Raw genomic sequence first — 20,743 nt, forward strand, 5'->3', positions numbered from 1 at the left:
GTCTTGTTGATACAATAGCAGACCCAATGGTGGAGTTAATAAAGAAGGAATTGGCTGGAGTAACAACCATAAATAGAGCAGTTAGACAAGGTCATCCTAATGTTAAAGCTCTTCATGACCAACCTACTGCAACAGATCTGCGTGCTTCTTCTGGGGGCATTGCTGGTAGAGTTGTTGATAATGGTGGAAGCCATCCTGATGATGTTGTTGCAACCAGTCGTCATTATGAGCATGTTGGTGCTCAGGAAAAAATAAATATGTTTAGAAACACCTCTTGCATAGGTCCCTCTCACCCCTTTTCACCCTCATATTCTCATTGTAAATGTAAAGTATGCAAGGACAAAGAGGATAAACTCCTTGAAAAACTAGGTGTTATTGCTGAAGATGTCGAGGAATTCAAATCCAAGAGGGTGTCATAATATCCAAGAAGGTAAAGGAGCCATAAACTCCTACAACGGCGGTTAGGAGGAAGAAAATAGCAATTAGCCAAGTACTCTCCAATCGGAAATCCAAAAAAATTACAACTTCTCCCACTCCAAGAGTTGTTGAAGTTTAAGGGCCACTGAAAAAGGTGAACATATATGCATCACTTAGATATGAAGAGAAGAAGGAACTGCAAAAAATCATGACTGGTAAGACGAAGGTTCCACAAGAATACACCATGCATTCATTTGATGCCAAAGACTTCACGAGTATGACAACTATGTGTGAGTGATACGTGGACATGTAAGTTTAATTTTTCTAACAGTATAAGTTTAATTTTTCTAACCTAGCCTTACTATATACTCTATGAAGAAGAAGCTACATGTGTATTCTGTTACAACAGCTGGGTATTCTGTTGCAATATAGTACACATCTATTGCATAAGTTGCGTTAGTTGGGTAATCTGTGAACTGATTTAGAGAACCCCCTACAACAGAATCTTTACACTGTTTTTTCTTCTTTACAATTACTAACCTATTCAAAAATTGTCTTCTTATACCACAGTATGTTGATGAAATTCTCTACCTCATGAGGAGTAGGCAATTAGCGTACCCGGATGCTTATGATGTTTTTTATAGGATAATGGACCTCAACTTCTACAATAATTTCAAGAGTAGGTACGATACTCTCCATAGTCAAACTGGTCCCGGTGGCCGGGGAATTGATCAGTTAGTTTCTACGTTCGAATGGGATGAAGACACGATTGACTATGTTAGAGGAAAGAGGTCGTATCCACACGGTAAGAGCTGGACTAAGGAAAAGAGAATCCTTGCAGTCATGAATGTGGAAGTCAAACATTTTCTCGCTATTGAGATAATACTCGAGGAGGGAAAGATTATGGTTTATGACTGCAAATTAACTATCGTCAAGGAGGCCAAGTTTTTAACCCACGTACAGCCACTCTTGATGTTTTTCCCCAAATTGTTGACGCAGAGTAAACTGATGGATCATTTACCAGCGAAAGTCTTGAAGAAGGAATCATGGGATTTTGAATGTCGAAATAAGAACATCCACCTTTAAAAAAATAAAATCGGTGCCACGTGTGGGCCATACTCGCTTGCATACATCGAGTGTTTGCTGACCGGTATAGAAATGGCTAGTATGTGTGACACTATTGTGGAAAAGGTAGAAGTAGTCTGGGCTTATGGAGTACTAACTAAATAGTTGGAGCCCGTGCATAAAGAAGAATATGTACAGAGACAGAGACGAAAACGACAACAATTTTTTATTTCAAGCCACTTCACTTTACATACATGTAGTGGGAAAATTTTTTATGTCTAATGAAAGTTGAATTTTTATAATGCAACAGATTGTCTATCTATTGTAACAGTTATCATACCTGCTATGGCAGATTGATTATCTATTGCAATAGGCTGGTCATCTATTGTATTATGCAGATGTTTCTGTCTGTCTGTTGTAATAGATATATAATCTGTTACAACTGATGGGTAATCTATTGGAACAAATCAAAAAAGTAGGAAGACTTGCTATATAATTTCCAGCAGATGGCCTACATGTTGCAACATATGTCTAAATCTATTTGATAAGATGTGTCGTCTGTTGCAGTAGATGTATTATCTGTTGCAATATTTGAATCAAGTATTCCATTTCAATTAACAAGTTCAAAACTAAGGATTCAATTATATTCATAGACAACATAAAATAAATCGATGCCTTCGGAAATTTACATTAAATAACTCAACAAATAAGTGAAATGTAAAAAAATAATTATGGGTACAAATGATCTACTCTACAAATAAATCAACAAGTTAATTAAGGAGGATAGGTTATTACATTGATAGACTCAAGCTATAAAGATCTACTCAATATGGAAAAGTTGTTCTTCATCAGATGCTACGGACTTCGGCTTTGGTCTTTATGGATTTTTAATGTCGCTTGCGCATGACTTCTGAGCTTTCACTTCTCCGTATTTCCGTAAAAGAGCAGCATATCTTTGGTAGAGTAGTCTGGCATCAAGTCCATCATTTGGTACTTGTAATTCATCACTCAAATACTCAGCGTAAGCGGCAACAAAAAGACCGTAATCCCTATATTTTAAAATATAGATAATCCATATCTTGCAGTTCATATAAGCATTGTGAAATTTATGAAATGAAACTAAATCTTGATACTTATACTTACAGGATACAAATGGTTTGTTGAGCAACTTCTTCAACATATTGTACATCAAATGGATTACCCATTTTATCCCGGTATAATTCAATCATCGACCAATTAGTACGAACCTTTTGTTTCAAAAAGCCACTCATATCAAGGTAAGTAGGAAATATTTTGGCCATATTTTGTATCTCAGATGATGTCCTAAAATGTCTTCTTTGCGACATTGAGTCATAAACACGGATGCACCTCTCTTTTAGAATGACGATAGCCAACACCTAATCGAATTCATCACGACAATTAATTGGGAGGTACATTTCATCGACCAAATGCCAAGGTAAGCTAGCTGGAATGCTAACACCTTTGATGTTGTTGATTAAGCATTCCTCATTTTGAAAACTTCCGACTGTTGTTGACAATACCTATCGTAGACATTATTGATGTAAAATTTGAACAAATAATTATCTGTCGTGTATCTGTATTGTTCTTGTGTTTGCAACTTGGACTTCTTTTAGAGGTAGTAAAAAATGACACTGATGTACTCCACATATTATCAAACATTTCAGATTATGTGACGAAAAAATTAATACATAGATACAAATAAATAAATTATTAATTAATAGTAATATATATGTCATTTAAACCTCATTATTCCAGCAAGTTTGGGGCTATGGTATCAAATAGAACTAATTATTCATTTCGAAATGTGCAACAACAAAGTTGAACATATCAAACCGAAGACTCGATTATTTCACTTTGTAGAGTTCATCCTTTTGTTTGCTACATGATGATTTATATGTGTTAATGTCATATTTTCACAACAAGAATTATATCATTCAATATCTTTAAAATTGATTTATGTACCTGTTGGCATGATGCTTTGACAGCCCATCGGCAATCCATTCTGAATAGTCGTTGATCAACTTTGTTAGTTTTTTTGGAGCCTCATCTTAGATGTTGAACCCTTCAAACAGGTAATTCTTCTGTTCTTCTAAACTGACAGGCTCTACTTTTTCTTCTTCTGTAGAATAGTTGATGGATTATCAACTGTGATATTATGCTCTTCAGCAATAGCTTCTACTGTGACTTTCACTTGGAAAGCCAGAATTGTCAATCCTAATTACAGATATACAACAGATTGTTTATTTATTGTAAAAAATAAATCTTATATTGTAATAGATGGATCATCTATTGGGACAAATTCAAACAGGTAAAACAGAGCGGTACGATAATTTCAAACCGATGACCCATCTATTGCAACATAAGGCTCATTTGTTGGTACAAATTAAAATAGTACAAAAACCTATTTGATTTGCTGAAATCGATAGACATATGTTGCAACATATAACACATCTGATGCAACAGGTTAGACAACAGTTACAACAGAAGTATATATCTATTTGATGACTTTCAGCAGATGTATCATCTATTGAAATGGATATGTGCCTATTTGGTTTGTTGGAATAGACGATATACATTCACCTTCTTCAGCCCATGTTACTCTCCTGTCGCCCTTGTACATTGAACTGCGGTGCAAGACAAAGATAGAGGCATTGCAATTTTTCTTTTTTCGATGCTTGATGATGCCCTGGAAATATTTTTTTCCTCATCTTAGCCACCTTGATCTCTAGTGGAGTGTATGGATATGAAATCCTCTTTGATGGAATGACACCCCTCTTTGATGTCATTTCCTTTACAGAAGAAGTTAGTGCATTAATAACATTAATCACTCCATCATGTTTTGCTTTGCAGTCTTGACATTTACATGCAGAACATTCACTAGAAGTGGCAAAATCTGTGTAACCAGTATGATCATAATCATAATAGCTTGTTATTTCAAAAACTGTAAGAGGAACATCATTATCCCTAATAGCAGCACCACTACGACTACTACTACCACTACCATCATTAACTACAACAATGCCACCCTCCAAAATTATTTTTCTTATGATGGTTGTTGCTCCAAGCAATTCCATTTTTATTCTATCAATGACCTTAGGGTTCGATAAAGTTTGCATAGACCGTAAAGTAAGAAAAAATGGCATCTTTAACTCTCGATTGATTGGAACAAGCCACGGATGGACAATCTAAAATAATTAGTACATATATTAGAATGATGATGAAATCATTCGAAATAATCATCAATTAAAATAAAAACTTGATTAGAATTAGACTTACTGCTTCCTTTGGGGGGTTGAAGAGATCAAGAAATTTTGCATTTTTATTAGTTTTGGCCGACAACCATCTCACGATTCTTGGACAAGAAATTTCTTTCTGGTAGTTCACTTGCTATCTCAAATAAGGAATGGCTTCAAATGCCCAATCCTATAGCATAACGACAATAAATGAAAAGCAATATTGAGTAAAAAAAATAAATCATTTCATAATAAAAGAAATATTTACCTTGAAAACCTATAAAAAGCCATATAAGTTAACTGTCTTTGGTATTAATGGAGTCAACAAATATTTGACAGTCATTTTTAAGCTTTCATAACCATAAGGATAGTTGTTAAATGCCTCAAGATCCTCAAAGATATTTATTAAACAGAGGCTTATGTTGTTATTAACGTCTCTCGCCCAAAGAATATTATGTACAAACCAAACCAAGCACAATGATTGCTTGTGCTTCTTTAAAAGTCTTTTACCTTTCAACACTTCTATCAAATTTTTATTTTTGAAGCTTGGACCAACAATGGACATCAGGTCATCCCGATCACTCGACTTGCCTTTGCCTTTTTTGGGTGTGCGGGGTGCTTTTTTTTAGTTAGAGTAGGTATAACTTGAGAAGGAAGAGGAGGATAACATCTTAGTCCAGTATCTATGGTAAACTCCCTCCAACCAAAACAAAAATGCATGCCACAGTAATTTATCTACACCTCATTCATCTTGTCTTTGTTTTCATACATAAACCTATGCTTGAGAAGATCATATATCATTTTCATTTGAAAACGAGCATTGTTATCCTCCAGTAAATTAAGATATTTCCCAAAGCAGCTTTCTCTGAAATAAGAATCTAATTTTTATTCTCAAAGTATTTTTTTGAAGGCGTCGAAAGATTTTTCCATGGCTGACTTAACCATGAAATCACCCATTAAATCTAGGTCACCATTGCACTACATTCTCATAGGATAATGATAAATATTGAAGGTTTTGACCAACTCTTTATGGAAGGGTAATTAGTATTTGGATCATCTGTTTTGAAATATTCCTCCTCACTGTGTTTATTATCTTCTGCTCCTGATTGAGATAACGCTTGTAAAGCAAGCTCATAGAGTGATGGATGTAGCCTAGTTATTTCACTTGTTCCTTTACTTGGACTTGATTAAGTTTTTTTTATTTTGGGAGCCATATTATCTTAAATTAACAGGAACATAAAATAGATTATAATTGATTAATGCATTGTTAAAAGGGATAACAATAAATCTAACATGCAAACAGTAAAATAATAGTTCCAACAAACCATATATCTGTTGCACCCGGTATGTTATCTGTTGCAATATATAACCGACCTATTGCAACGGATGAGTAAATTATTGGAAATAATAAAAATAGATCACTCATCTGTTGCGCTAGGAAGTTTATCTATTACAACATCTAACCAACCTGTTGCAACAAATGAGTAATTTATTGAAAATAATAAAAATAGATCACTCATCTATTACATTAGGAATGTTATCTATTGCAATATATAACCAACCTATTGTAACGGATGAGTAATCCATTAGAAATAATTATAATAGATCACTCATCTGTTGCACCAGGTAGCAACAGATATCCTACCTGGTGCAACAGATGAATGATATGCTTTTATTATTTTTAATGAATCACTCATCTATTGCACCAGGTAGGATATCTGTTGCAACATATAACCAACTTGTTACAGCAGATGAGTAATTTGTTAGAAATAATAAAAATAGATTACTCATCTGTAGCACCAGGTAGGTTATCTATTATAGCATATAACCAACCTATTACAGTGGATGAGTAATCCTTTGGAAATAATAAAAATAGATCATTCATCTGTTACATTAGGTAGGATATCTGTTGCAGCATATAAGCAACCTGTTATAGCGGATGAGTAATCTGTTAGAAATAATAAAAATAGGCCACATATCTGTTGAAACAGATCAATCATCTATTGTCAAATGAGTTAGTCATTGGATTAATATTGTTTAGATTTCTTCAAAACAGAAGAGTCGTCTGTTGCAACAGATGAATAATTTGTTGTGCTCATTTGTTTCATTAGATGTTTAATCTGTTGCATTAGATATTTCATCTGTTGGATCAGATGGTTAATATGTTGCATTAGATGGTTAATCTGTTGCATCAGATGGTTAATCTATTGTATCAGATGGATAATCTGTTACGTCAGATGGTTAATTTATTACATCAGATGGTTAATCTGTTGCATCAGATTATTAATATATTGCATCACTATTTTTATCAAGAAAAATAACAAATCAACCCAGCAACACCAACACAATACATTCATACTAAGAACATCAAAGGTGACTAAAAATCACCAACAAATCAAATGAATAGTTCAACAACAAAAACTACAATAACAACAAAAAAAATATTTGACACTGAAAAGAGTAGAGAAGAAATATAGAAATTAGGGTTTTATTCAGTCCACATTTCAAATTTAAGCAAGAAATATTGAAATTGTTAACCAATCTAGAAGAGAAGTTGGCTCAAGTCATAATTTTTTACCTGTGAAAGAAAAATGGGACGATGAAGAACTCGAAGTTATTATCACCGGAGAAGTTGGCTCAAGTTCCTCTATTTCTTTACGTTGATTGATGGTGGAAAATTGAAAAGGAACTCGCCCAACTATTTGTCGCTGGAGCTTGAAGGGAGAAATTTTGTAGAACATTAGTTGGGAGATAGTTAAGAGACTGTCGAGAGAGAGGGGAGAGAGGCGATTGAATTAGATGAGAAGGGTGTGGATTGATTTGTATTTTTAAAAAGATTAGAAAGTTTTAAAAATATTGATCAAGTCCACAATTAACTTAATCAAGTTTTCTAATTAAGTTTGATCCTTTTAAGTTGGTCAATGTCATAAATCCTTCATTCAAGATTTAAAAGACACCTTTCTTTCAATTTTCTCTAGTCACAAGCTTTGCCTTGGTATTTGATGACCAGTTAATAGAGCCGTCCATATGGTCCAAGTCCGTTGGGCCGGCTCGACCCAACCTGTAATTTGATAGGGATGTATCACTACTAAAAAAATTGAAAAAATCGATCACACAATGTGATCGAAAAAAACTGACCACATGTGGTCCATTTTTTAATTTTTTTTTAAATTGTAAAAAAGAGACCACATGTGGTCGCTTTTATATTTTAAAATATTAAAATAATTATTTCAATAAATTAAAAAAATTAACAAAACCGACAACTTATGGTCAATTTTTAAAAATATTTTTTAATTATAATTTTTTAAAGAAAACTGACCACTAGTGGTCGATTTTTAATTTTTTTAAAATATATACATATATATATATATATATATATATATATATATATATATATATTTAAAAACATCGACCACAAAATAATAACAAATATTTTTTAAAAACCAACCACTTTTGGTTGGTTTTTAATGAAATTAAAAAAAGAAATTAATTATTAAAAACCGACCAAATATGGTCGGTTTTGGAATTAAAAAAGAAAAAAAGTAAATAATTATATAATCTAATATTTACTTTATGTAATCTAATTATTATTAGTAGTAAAAATAATATATTAGATTATATATATAATCTAATATATTTAATTTTTTAACAAATAATCTAATATATTATCTTTTAAAATTATATTGATTACACGTAGTCAATAACCAATATAATAATAATAAAAATAAATAAATCTTAGATTTTGTGAAAAAATTTACACCAAAAAATATATCAAATATAATATACAAATTACGTTAAACGTAATCTTTATCTTTTACTTATGTTTCAATATATTAAATAAATATTTTCCTCTATATATACGTTAAATGACGTTAAACATGAATAATCTTTGTATAATGAATATGTGTATATATATCATACCGTTGGGATAGATAATTGAAAAATGATATTTATAGTACGTATTTGAAAGTTGAAAACTGATGTTTATTGTACATATTTGAAAGATGATGTTTATAGTACGTATTTGCAGTCATAATAATGTAATATATAACCGATAATTCACCAGAATATAATGAACGTGTTCTATTATAAGGTAATATACTTGTGGATGTGATATATATGAAATACGTCGCATCATATTATTGGATAATATACTCATGTATGTATGTGATATATATTGTACGTATTTAGAACTTGATATAGTCGATAGTGTATATATGTGTGTGTATGTATAGGTATATATATAGTATATACATATTATGTAGTGAAGGTATATTAATGATATGAGATAAACTAATCAATAATTATTTGAGTATATGTGAAATACATTGTATATTATTATGGGGTAGTAAAATCATGTATTTGTTGGTTATAGTATGTATTTGAAAGCTAATAGAGAATTGAATATATGCATATATACGTATATCTCGTGTAGTGACGTATGCAGTAACCGAAAGCTCGATAACTGAATCTAGATATCAAAATATTTTGAATAATACATTCATATCATACTATTGAGGAAATAGATTTACTATTTTGTGTTAATGTAGATACACGTATATTGTTGACATTGTAATAATGTAAGACAAGTAATCGATAATTTATCTGATTAACACATTGTACTGTGAGGTGTATATATATATATATATATAATTTAATATCATAATTAAAAACTAATTAACTAAAAATTTATTGTAATTTGTAAAATTTATTGATATTATTATACGATTGAGGAAATATGCTACTCGTGTTCATGTGATGATAAAATAACTAATTATCTGATTTATATATATACGCATTGTATTAAATTAATTGGATATTGTTATTAATATTATAGAATTTATTAAAAAATTAATTTGTTAAAAATTAATTTTAATTTATTAATTATTGTTTATTAAATTTTAATTTATCAAGATTTATGTAAAAACCGACCACATGTGGTTAGTTTTTAAAAATATCTTTGAAAATCGACCATATGTGGTCGGTTTAATGTTAATAAAAAAATTATTTTAAAAGAATTAACCCTACCTACTGCACCCGACCCGACCTGAACGAAGCAACTTAAACAGACACATACACATATACATTGCTAACATACAAATATACACACACTCTCTCTTCCAAACACACAAATACATACACACTCTCTCTTCTAAACACACAAACACACACACAAACCCTACTTCCGCCGCCCTCGTGGACTGTCGTCATTGCCGAGCTTCCACCATCGCCAGGTACCAACACTCATTTTATCAATTTCCTTTTCCATTCTTGCCTTACTCATTTTTATCAATACCCATTTTATCAATTTCCATTTCTATTACACTTTTTATACTTGGGTGTTCTTGATTTTTGTTGTTTTCTTTTGCTTTATCTTCATTTTGAGGATTGTTTGCTTTATTGGATGTTCTTGATTTTTGTTGTTTGCTTTAATTTGAATGTAAAAATATGTGAATTACTTTCTTAATTGGGTATTCTTGTTTTTTTTTGTTTAGTTTAATTTGAATGTAAAGATCTATATATATCCTTGCTTTATCTTCATTTTGTGGATTATTTGCTTATTTAGGTGTTCTTGATTTTTGTTGTTTAGTTTAGGTTGAATGTAAAGATACTTGCTTTATCTTCATTTTGTGGATTTGCTTAATTGGATGTTCTTGATTAGTTTAGTTTGAATGTAAAGATACTTACTTTATCTTGTAAGTCTATTTTTCTTGTTCTTGCAAGTCAATTAGTTACTTTTCTTGCTACTTCATTATAGTTTTAGTATTTTGTTGGATTTTTATGGTAATTTTAAGCTAAGAATATGATAAAATAAGCTGAATTTTTTTATTTTGAATGTAGTTAAGTTTGGTGACTTGGTAGGTCACTTAGTCACTTGAAATTTATCAAGTGTAGGTACTTTAAAGGTGAATTTTTTGTTTTGAATGTAGTTAAGTTTTGGTCACTTGGGTGATAACTTAGTCACTTGAAATTAACTAAATGTAGGTACTTTAAAGGAGAATTTTTTGTTTTGAATGTAGTTAAGTTTTGTGACTTGGTAGGTCACTTAGTCACTTGAAATTTACAAAGTGCAGGTACTTTAAAGGTGATTTTTTTATTTTGAATGTAATTAAGTTTGGTGACTTGGGTGATGACGTAGTGATTTGAAATTTACTAAGTGTACACTTCAATTGTCTATCAGCTTTCAAATATGTACTATAATATCAGTTTGAATTGTCTATCCCAATGGTATGATATATATACACATATTCATTATACAAATATTATGCATGTTTAACGTCATTTAACATGTATATAAAAGAAAATATTTATTTTGGTTACTCTTGACATTTACTAGTATTTGAGTTCTAATAATTTTACTATTTGATAGATTTTGAATCCGGTATAAGGATTGCTTTGCTATTTTTTTCGGTGACATCTTATCGATCTCTTTCACTTTAATTTAGGCCAAGCAAAGGTAAGTTGTTATCTTTTTGTTATTTTTCATATTGAAGTTTAGTGAAGTCATGTGTGGCCTTGTTCGATTTACTAGCATTGTTGTTATTTTCTTGTTATTGTTCATATTGAAGTCTAGTGAAGCCGTGCACGGCCTTGTTCGATTCACTAGCATTGTTGTTGACATCTTGTTGGTCTTGTTGTTGCTTGTTTTAAATATGGTTTGGTTGTTGACTTAGTTACTTGAAAATGGTTAGGTGTAGGGGCTTTAAAGGGGATTTTTTATTTTGAATGTGATTTGGTAGGTGACTTAATTACTTGAAAATGTTTAAGTCTAGGAACTTTTAAGGAAATTTTTAATTTTGAATGTGGTTTTGTTTTGATACTTAGTCACTTGAAAATGGTTAAGTGTAAGGACTTTAAAGGTGATTTTTTATTTTGAATGTGGTTTGGTTGGTGACTTAGTTACTTGAAAATGGTTAAGTGTATAAACTTTAAAGGGGGTTTTGTGTTTTGAATGTGGTTTGGTTGGTGACTTATTTACTTGAAAATGGTTAAGTGCGGGGACTTTAAAGGGGATTTTTTTGTTTTGAATGTGGTTTGGTTGGTGACTTAGTTACTTGAAAATGGTTATGTGTAGGGACGTTAAAGAGGACTTTTTTTGTTTTGAATGTGGTTTGGTTGGTGACTTAGTTACTTGAAAATGGTTAAGTGTAGGGACTTTAAAGAGGATTTTTGTTTTGAATGTGGTTTTGTTTTGATACTTAGTCAAATGAAAATGGTTAAGTATAGGGACTTTAAAGGAGATTTTTTTGTTTTGAATGTGGTTTTATTTTGATACTTAGTCGCTTGAAAATGGTTAAGTGTAGGAACTTTAAGGAGATTTTTTAATTTTGAATGTGGTTTAGTTGCTAACTTAGTTACTTGAAAATAGTTAAGTGTAGGGACTTTAAAGGGGATTTTTTATTTTGAATATGGTTTTGTTGTTGGCTTAGTTACTTGAAAATGGTTAAGTGTAGGGACTTTAAAGGGGATTTTTTGTTTTGAATGTGGTTTGGTTGTTGACTTAGTCAGTTGAAAATGGTTAAGTGTAGGGACTTTAAAGGGGATTTTTTTTTTAATGTGGTTTTGTTTTGATACTTAGTCACTTGAAAACAGTTAAGTGTAGGGACTTTAAAGGGGATTTTTTGTTTTTAATGTGGTTTGGTTGGTGACTTACTTGAAAATGGTTAAGTGTAGGGACTTCAAAAGCGATTTTTTTGTTTTGAATGTGATTTGGTTGGTGTAGGGACTTTAAAGGGGATTTTTTGTTTCGAATGTGGTTTGGTTATTGACTTAGTCACTTGAAAATGGTTAAGTGTAGGGACTTTAAAGGGATTTTTTTTTTGCTTTGAATGTGGTTTTGTTTTGATACTTATTCACTTGAAAATGGTTAAGTGTAGAGACTTTAAAGGGGATTTTTTTGTTTTTAATGTGATTTGGTTGGTCACTTAGTTACTTGAAAATGGTTAAGTGTAGGGACTTTAAAGGAGATTTTTTGTTTTGAATGTGGTTTGGTTGTTGACTTAGTCACTTGAAAATGTTTAAGTGTAGGGACTTTAAAGGGGATTTTTTTTGTGGAATGTGATTTTGTTTTGATACTTAGTCACTTTAAAATGATTACGTGTAGGAACTTTAAAGGGGATTTTTTGTTTTTAATGTGGTTTGGTTGGTGACTTAGTTACTTGAAAATGGTTAAGTGTAGGGACTTTAGAGGCGATTTTTAAGTTTTAAATGTGTTTTGGTTGGTGACTAAGTTACTTGAAAATGGTTAAGTGTAGAGACTTGAAAGGTGACTTGGTAGGTTGAAAATGATTAAGTGTGGGGACTTTAAAGGTGACTTGGTAGGTTGAATGTGGTTATGTTTGGTGACTTGGTAGGTTGAAAATGATTAAGTGTGGGGACTTTAAAGGTGTTTTTTTAATGTAGTTATGTTTGTAGATAATTGAATTTTTGTGACTTGATCTAATTAGTTGAATCTTATTGATTGCGTTGATGAATCCTGATTATAGCTGGATATATCAACGGAACAATGATAATAGAATAGGTATTAGGGAGGAATTTGTTGAAGGTGTCAAAAGATTTGTTGAACATGCTAAGACACTTGATGTTTGGACACATTTTTGGGCTATTCATTGTCCTTGTTTTAGATGTGATGGTATAAATCTTGTAAATGAAGAAGATGTAAAGGAACATCTTTATAGAAAGGGGTTTCATAAGGACTTTTTAAGATTGCGTGGTATTCATGGTGATATTGCACAAAATAACTTTATTGTTAGAAAAAGTAGTAGGTCTGCAGGGCATAATGAATATCAAGCTACTAGGATGACATAAATGGTGCACGATGCTTTTGGGATGCAACATGGGGGTGAATTTATGGAAAATTTCCAAGATGTTCCTAATAGCAAAGATGGCAAATTCTATGAACAATTGCATATTGCTAGTCATCATTTGTTTAACGGGTGTTCGCACTATCGTTTGTATGTTGCTGTTAGATTATTAAGTATTAAATCTGACTAGAATATTGCTGAAGGAGGAATAGACTCAATGATAAACCTTATTAAAGAGTTAGTTGACCCCAGCTTGGAGGTTCCTGATTCTTTCTATAAGGCAAAAAGATTGGTGTCAAAGTTAGGTCTCTCCTCGGTTAGAATTGATTGTTGTGAAAATGGTTGCATGTTATACTTTAAGGAAGATGCTAACCTAGAGTCCTGTAAGTTTTGTTAGAACCCTCGATATAAACCTAGTTCTAGTGGAAATCAAATTGCTATTAAGGCGATGCATTATTTACTTCAAATACCAAGGTTGAAGAGGTTGTATGCTTCAAACAGCTCAGCTTCTCATATGAGATGGCACAGTAAAAATAAAAGGCTCACTGCATTTATGTGTCATCCATCTGATGGAGAGGCTTGGAAGCATTTTGATACAACTTATCCAGATTTTGCAGCTAAGCCACAAAATATTTGTTTGGGATTATGTGCAGATGGATTCTCTCCTTTTTCAGTTGGTGCTGAGCCATATTCATGTTGGACTGTATTTATCACCCCTTATAATCTTCCTCCTAAAATGTTGATGACTAGTCCCTATATATTTCTGAATTGTGTTGTTCCTGGCCCGCATAATCCAAAAAGTGGAATAGATGTCTACTTGCAACCTTTGATCGATGAATTTTAAATTTTATGGCATAAGGGGGTTGAAACTTAGGACATCTCACTTAAAAAGAATTTCAATCTGCATGCATATCTAATGTGGATTGTTAATGATTTTCCTACTTATGAAATGTTATCTGGGTGAATGACAGCTAGAAAACTGGCTTGTCTATACTGCATGGAAAAAATCTTTCGCATTGAGACATGGCCGAAAAAATTCATGGTTTGATTGTCATCGTTGTTTCTTGCCACCTGATCATGAATTTAGGAGACTCAATAATGCATTTAGAAAAAATAGAAGGGAATATGATAGTCCATCTCCAAGGTTGTCTGGTCATGACATCTGGGAGATAGTTCAGGATTTGCCTAAAGCTAGCGAAGAATTATTGTACAGGCTTGATGGATATGGCGTTTCACATAACTGGACTAAGCAGAGTAAATTTTAGGAGTTAGAATATTGGCCAAATAATTTACTTAGAAATAATGTTGATGTCATGCATACTAAGAAGAACTATTTTGACAATTTGTTCAACACAGTTATAGATGTCACCGGTAAAACAAAGGATAATTCCAAGGCTAGAGTTGACTTACCAAAATATCGCAATGCAGAGAATTACACTTATAGGAGGGGACCAATGGAAATGTTCTTAATCCCAAGGCTAGTTTTTTATTTAAGTTGGACCAAAAGCGTCAAATATGTGAGTGGGTCCAAATTTTGAATATGCCCTATGGATATGCCTCAAATTTGGGAAAGAGGGTTGATATGGCACAAGGAATCTTGAATGGAATAAAAAGACATGATTGTCATGTTTTTATGAAACAATTACTTCCAATTGCTTTTATTGATTTACCTGAAAATAATGGAAACCAATAGCAGAGATCACTTTGTTCTTTAAAGACTTATGTGCCACCACATTAAACGAAGAAAATTTGCCGCAAATGGAAAGTAATATTGTTGTTATCACCAAAATGCTGGAGAAGATTTTTCCGCTAGAGTTTTTCGATGTAATGGAACATCTTCCCATTCACCTTGTACATGAAGCTCAGCTAGGTGGTCCAGTTCAAACTAGGTGGATGTATCCATTCAAACGTTAAGCAATTGCAACATATTTAAATTCATACATATCTTTTTTAAATATAGTAAACATCTAATCTTAAGATTGTGCAAGACAATTGGAAAATTGAAAAGGGGTCCCAAAAACAAACATAGGATGGAAGGCTCTATAGTTGAAGCATATATTGCAAGAAAAATGTCTTAATTTTGTTCATACTACTTTCATGATGAAGTTGCTTGTTCAAGAAACCGATCGAATCGTCATCAGGACGATGTGAATGAGACTCGTTTACAATCGATATGTCTTGCTGAATTGCCCGAAAGTTGAGCCCTTTCTGAAGTAAGGATATTAAAATTTTAACATTTCTTATTTGTTTACTCATTCCCTTGAAGAAACTAATTGTATTTCGCATGTTGGATCTTCAGTTTATTTAAGACTCAATTCCACGAAAATCAAGTGTATTCATCCTTTGCAACATGGTTTACATATGAGGTTCGTAAGTGTATTAATATTTATGCAAATTTTAAATATTTACACATTCCTCAACTAACATATATATAATATATATGTATAACATTTTTAGGTACACCAGTCACCAAATGCATCCGCTACAATCAACTCTTGAGAGATATTTCTTTGGGTCAAGTTAAAGCTCATGTAATGTCCCATTACACAGTAAATGGATTTAAATTTTCCATTGAACAACAGTCTAGAACAAGGAAAACAAACAATAGTGGTGTTTGGGTTAAGGGTGATGATAATGCTGATTACTTTGGCATCATACACGAAATCTTAGTACTGGAGTATGCTAGTTACCCAATAAAAAAATTTTCCTCTTTAATGTAAGTAGTTTGATCTAAGCACAAGAGGGACAAGAGTACATAAGGAGCATAACATCATTGAAGTAAAGCACAATAGGTTGTATCATATTTATGATCCATTTGTTCTAGAACAAAATGCTAAACAAGTGATTATACTCATTATTTGTTGCACAATGATAAGTTTGATTGGTGGGTTGTAATCAAAACAAAGACTATAGGATAGGTGGAAGTTGAGAATGTGCTGGAGACTGCATATCAAAATGAAATGCAGATTGATCACCAGCTAGTAGACGTTGACTTAGTGGTCAGTTTGAAGAAAACTTCTGAAGAGGGTAAATGCTTTAGTGGAGAGTCTTCAGAAAAGGAGGATTAGTTGTATAGGTTGTATTTATTAGGTATTGATGTCTTTATGCTTTGTACTATATATTTATCTTTATGTTTCTTGTTTAATATTGATATGTAATATACTGTTTAAGATTGTTGTTTTCACTTTATCATAATAATTATTCTTGTCTATCTAGTGTTGTTAGAGCGATTTGAAATGTGAATTAGTAACTTGAAATTACTTACTAGGAATGTTTTCATATATATTCATTTTGTAGGAACTAACGACTTGTTAACATTACATAATTTAGATGTCAGGCAGAGGTGACAAAGGTAAGGGAAAAGTTGATCTTACAAAACCAAAAAAGAAAAGACAACTTCCACCTCATATACGACCGATGGGTATTCATATATTTGAGGGTCGGTTTGCTGACACAACAGCACGACCCTCATATTCTAGGTCGTCTCAGCATTCAGTTCCTACTCCTACGCATGTAGGACCACTTTATGTGTCTACACCGACCCAATATGCTCCTATCACTGTGCCACATCCATCACAATACGATCAGACGGTCGCTGGCATATCCAGACATCTACCATCATCGATACCCTCCTGTAGCAGTCATGTAGCTTCAAATAGTGATTCTGCTAGATCTATTGAATTATCGAATTTCAGCTTGGAGGCACTCCATCGGGTACTTCAGATCCGCCCACACCAGTGCATCTACCATCACTTGATCTGCAGCCAGGAGACAGAAATAATTCTGGGAGGCGTTATCTTGTTCCATATGCGAGAGGTTAAGATTTCTAAATATAATAACATTATTCATTTTTTCATTACTATATTATTATGCTCTATGAAATTACTGTTTGATCTTGTGTTACAGGTTTAGGCCAGATGCTGGAGTTGGACAAGTTACGAGAAAATGCATTTTTTAAAACTTCAACGGCTACTGGGCCAGTTGGCAAAAGGTTCCAGAAATTGACAGGGAAAGAATGTTTCAAGAATTTAATGTAAGGATTTAACTTATTGACTACTTAATACTTTGTTAGAACAAAAGATTGAATATTATATTTTTGTTTTTTGTTGTAAAAATTTTACTGGTGGGATGATGCGAATGCATATCTTATAAAGAGGAACTTTTCAGAAGATGTAGATCTAGCTTTAATGGTCTATTGGATTATGCCCAAACCAACTTGGTACGACCTGACTAGATTAGTGATACGGGAAAGACAAGAGAAACACGAAATAACTCCAAAACAGTTCGTAAATCTTAAAGATCCAAGGACCTTTTTGGAGACCACTCTCGGATTCACTACAACAACAAGAATACAAGGATGTTTTTGACACCAAAATAGTAGCAACACAACAAGAACAAGATTAATAATAGACAAATTTCGGATCGCACATTAACAACACAAACACACGATTACAACATCAACACTACTACACGATTACAAAGAAACAAAAGGATAGATAGTTAGACAAATTGAAGGTATAATATTAACAACCCAAAAGCCTATTTCACTCTTGGACCTTTAACATCATACACAACAAATACCTAACTCTTACGTTGGCACAAGAGTGACCTCGATCTCCTAAGCATCCAACATTTCCAAGCTTGAATCCAACACGAGTGATTCCACACTCAAGTTGAAAGCCCTAGTTACAAGTTTCGGCCATGGGGGCCATTCTCACAAGAGAGAGTGTTTCAAATGTTACAACTTTCAATATTCAACCAAGTCTAATGAATGAAACCCTAGGAGGTTGTATTTACAGTGTATTACAAGAAAAGTATGAAATGTCCAAAATGACCCCTTAGTCAAAGTCTTCAAGTGGGCTCTCTTGGAGTGTATTGTATGGACTAATTTTGGAGCCTATTTAGGCCTTCCTTTGCACTTCACGTGTACACTCTAAGTCTCGAGTCAATTCACTCTCGCACTCACCCACCTTCATGGTCATACCCGTATCATCCTCCCCTTCTTGAAAAGAATTCGACCTCAAATCCGTACCTTGCAAAATCAAGAGAAGACAAACAAGCACGCATCCTCATGACATGAAGGGTTAGGGTTAGCAAAAATAACAAATAAATATGCCATGCCGAGGTGGAACAAACTTGAAGTACATCCATGGATCCTTTGTGTTGGACTTAAAAAACTTAGTACAAATGGAACAAAGGAAGTGATCACTAACAACAAAAAGAGATAAGGAAGAACCTTTTCTTCCTTCATTAGAACCCACAACCAAACATTGCTTGTCATCCTGACCAAGAATTAAGTGGAGAGTGTAGAGATTTCCAAATTCCAAGAGGGTACCGGGATCAAATGGAAAAATTAGCCAAGGGACTAAGCTGAGGCTAGCCCTTCCTTCCCCTAGAATATCACTCCCACATTTACACACAAAAATATTTTCATGCATATGGTCTCTATGAACAAAACTAATTACAATGTTTTTACCACACAAGATGTTCAAAGAGTCAAGTGCATTATCAAGATCAATTGTATAGACATCATCACTAACTTGAGAATTTTTAAGCACACTATTCACATGCGCAAGTAGTGAACTACATTTAAGAGTAAATTGATCATCATGCACACCAAGAGTACTCATTTCCGAGACTACACATTCCCTATCCTTAAGAGTACTCTCATCTTCCAAGAAGAGATTTCCATCTTGAGAAGGAATATTGTCACACCATAGTGGGTTAGCATATAGGCTATAGCTTCCAAGACAATCCATGCCGTCAACATCACTTGCACCACTAGTTTCATTAGGAGTAAATAAACTATCTTAAAACAAGACATTGTGCTTAAAGAGTGAATGATCTAACCCGCGGATAGATTTGGAACTTTCACTCTCTAAGGAATCATTATCAAGTTTCAAAGATATGTCATGCACATGATTAACCCTATGAGCTCAACAAACATTAGCATCTTTACAACAACATAGGCTCATAGGTTCACTACTTTTTCCTTGGCCAATATCTTTAAATCCTTCACTCACTAGAGATTCATTAATCACATCACACATATCCTCAAGTAGTGGGCAAGTTTTACTCACAAGTTGGGCAGGAACTTCCTCCGAGAAGCTCTCAACGCAAGGTGCTTGGACAATTGGATTTTGTGGGTAGAGTTTGGGTAGCAATTGGCGTATAATTTCAATGTACTATTTCATATCTTCAATATTGTCATTGATACGATCACATATGGCATTGAAATTATGGGCAGCCATTGTACCTAACAAAAAGACACAACAAATAAATAAAACAAATAAACTTGTTAGATCAAAAATGCCTCACCACACTCTCACTTTCGGTTTTACCTCACACTTGGTTTCACAAGAGTTGAAAGTCGTCTTGTACTTCGTGAGTGATTGAGTGTCGAGTCTACTCTTATCCCAAAATAAATTTTTGTTTGAAAATCAAACAAAATCTTGTAGGACTTGAGTCAAGAACTAACAACGAATTCAAAAAGATAAAAGTACATAACAAACATAAACACGAATAAACGAACACAAAACTAACTTACAAGCTAGTAGGAGATTACTAGGTTTTCAATTAGTGTTCGAACAAACAAACGAACTAAGAGACAATAAAATAAAACTAAGAAATCTAAAATTTGAGCTCAAAAATATTGTGTAAATAGTAGCAGTGATGATATGGCAGCCACGTACTGGTTTGGTTTTATCAAGTGGTTATTCTCAAAGGTTAAGTCTTGGTCAAAAATTAATTTAGATTGGTGGAATTTGTTTTATGAGGGAAAATAAGTCTTGGGGCCTTTTTCAATTTTCAAGACTTGACTTTTTCTTGTACTTCTCCTTAAAACATGGGTCCTTAAATCCTGGAAAAGTGGTTGAGAAGTGATATAAACTCTTTTGGTGGTTGGGGGGTCTTTCAAGAATAACAAGTACATACACCTTTTTCCTTCACCTTTTAGGATCTAACATTCACTTTATGTTCTAACAATATATGAAGAAAGGTGAAGAACTTCAAGAACAACAACAACCATACCAAGAACAATAACAACAATCTTCAAGAACAACAATAATTCCAATGGCCAACTCCAATCCACAATAACAATATCTCCAACACTTGGCCAAGACAACTAAAACTTCAACAAAATGGTTCTCAAGCCACCAAGTAACAACAATATCACTTGGTCAAGTTTAGAATATCAAGGATAAA

Source organism: Capsicum annuum, chromosome 10 (genome assembly GCF_002878395.1).
Source record: "Capsicum annuum cultivar UCD-10X-F1 chromosome 10, UCD10Xv1.1, whole genome shotgun sequence".
In the NCBI taxonomy this organism is placed as follows: Eukaryota; Viridiplantae; Streptophyta; class Magnoliopsida; order Solanales; family Solanaceae; genus Capsicum; species Capsicum annuum.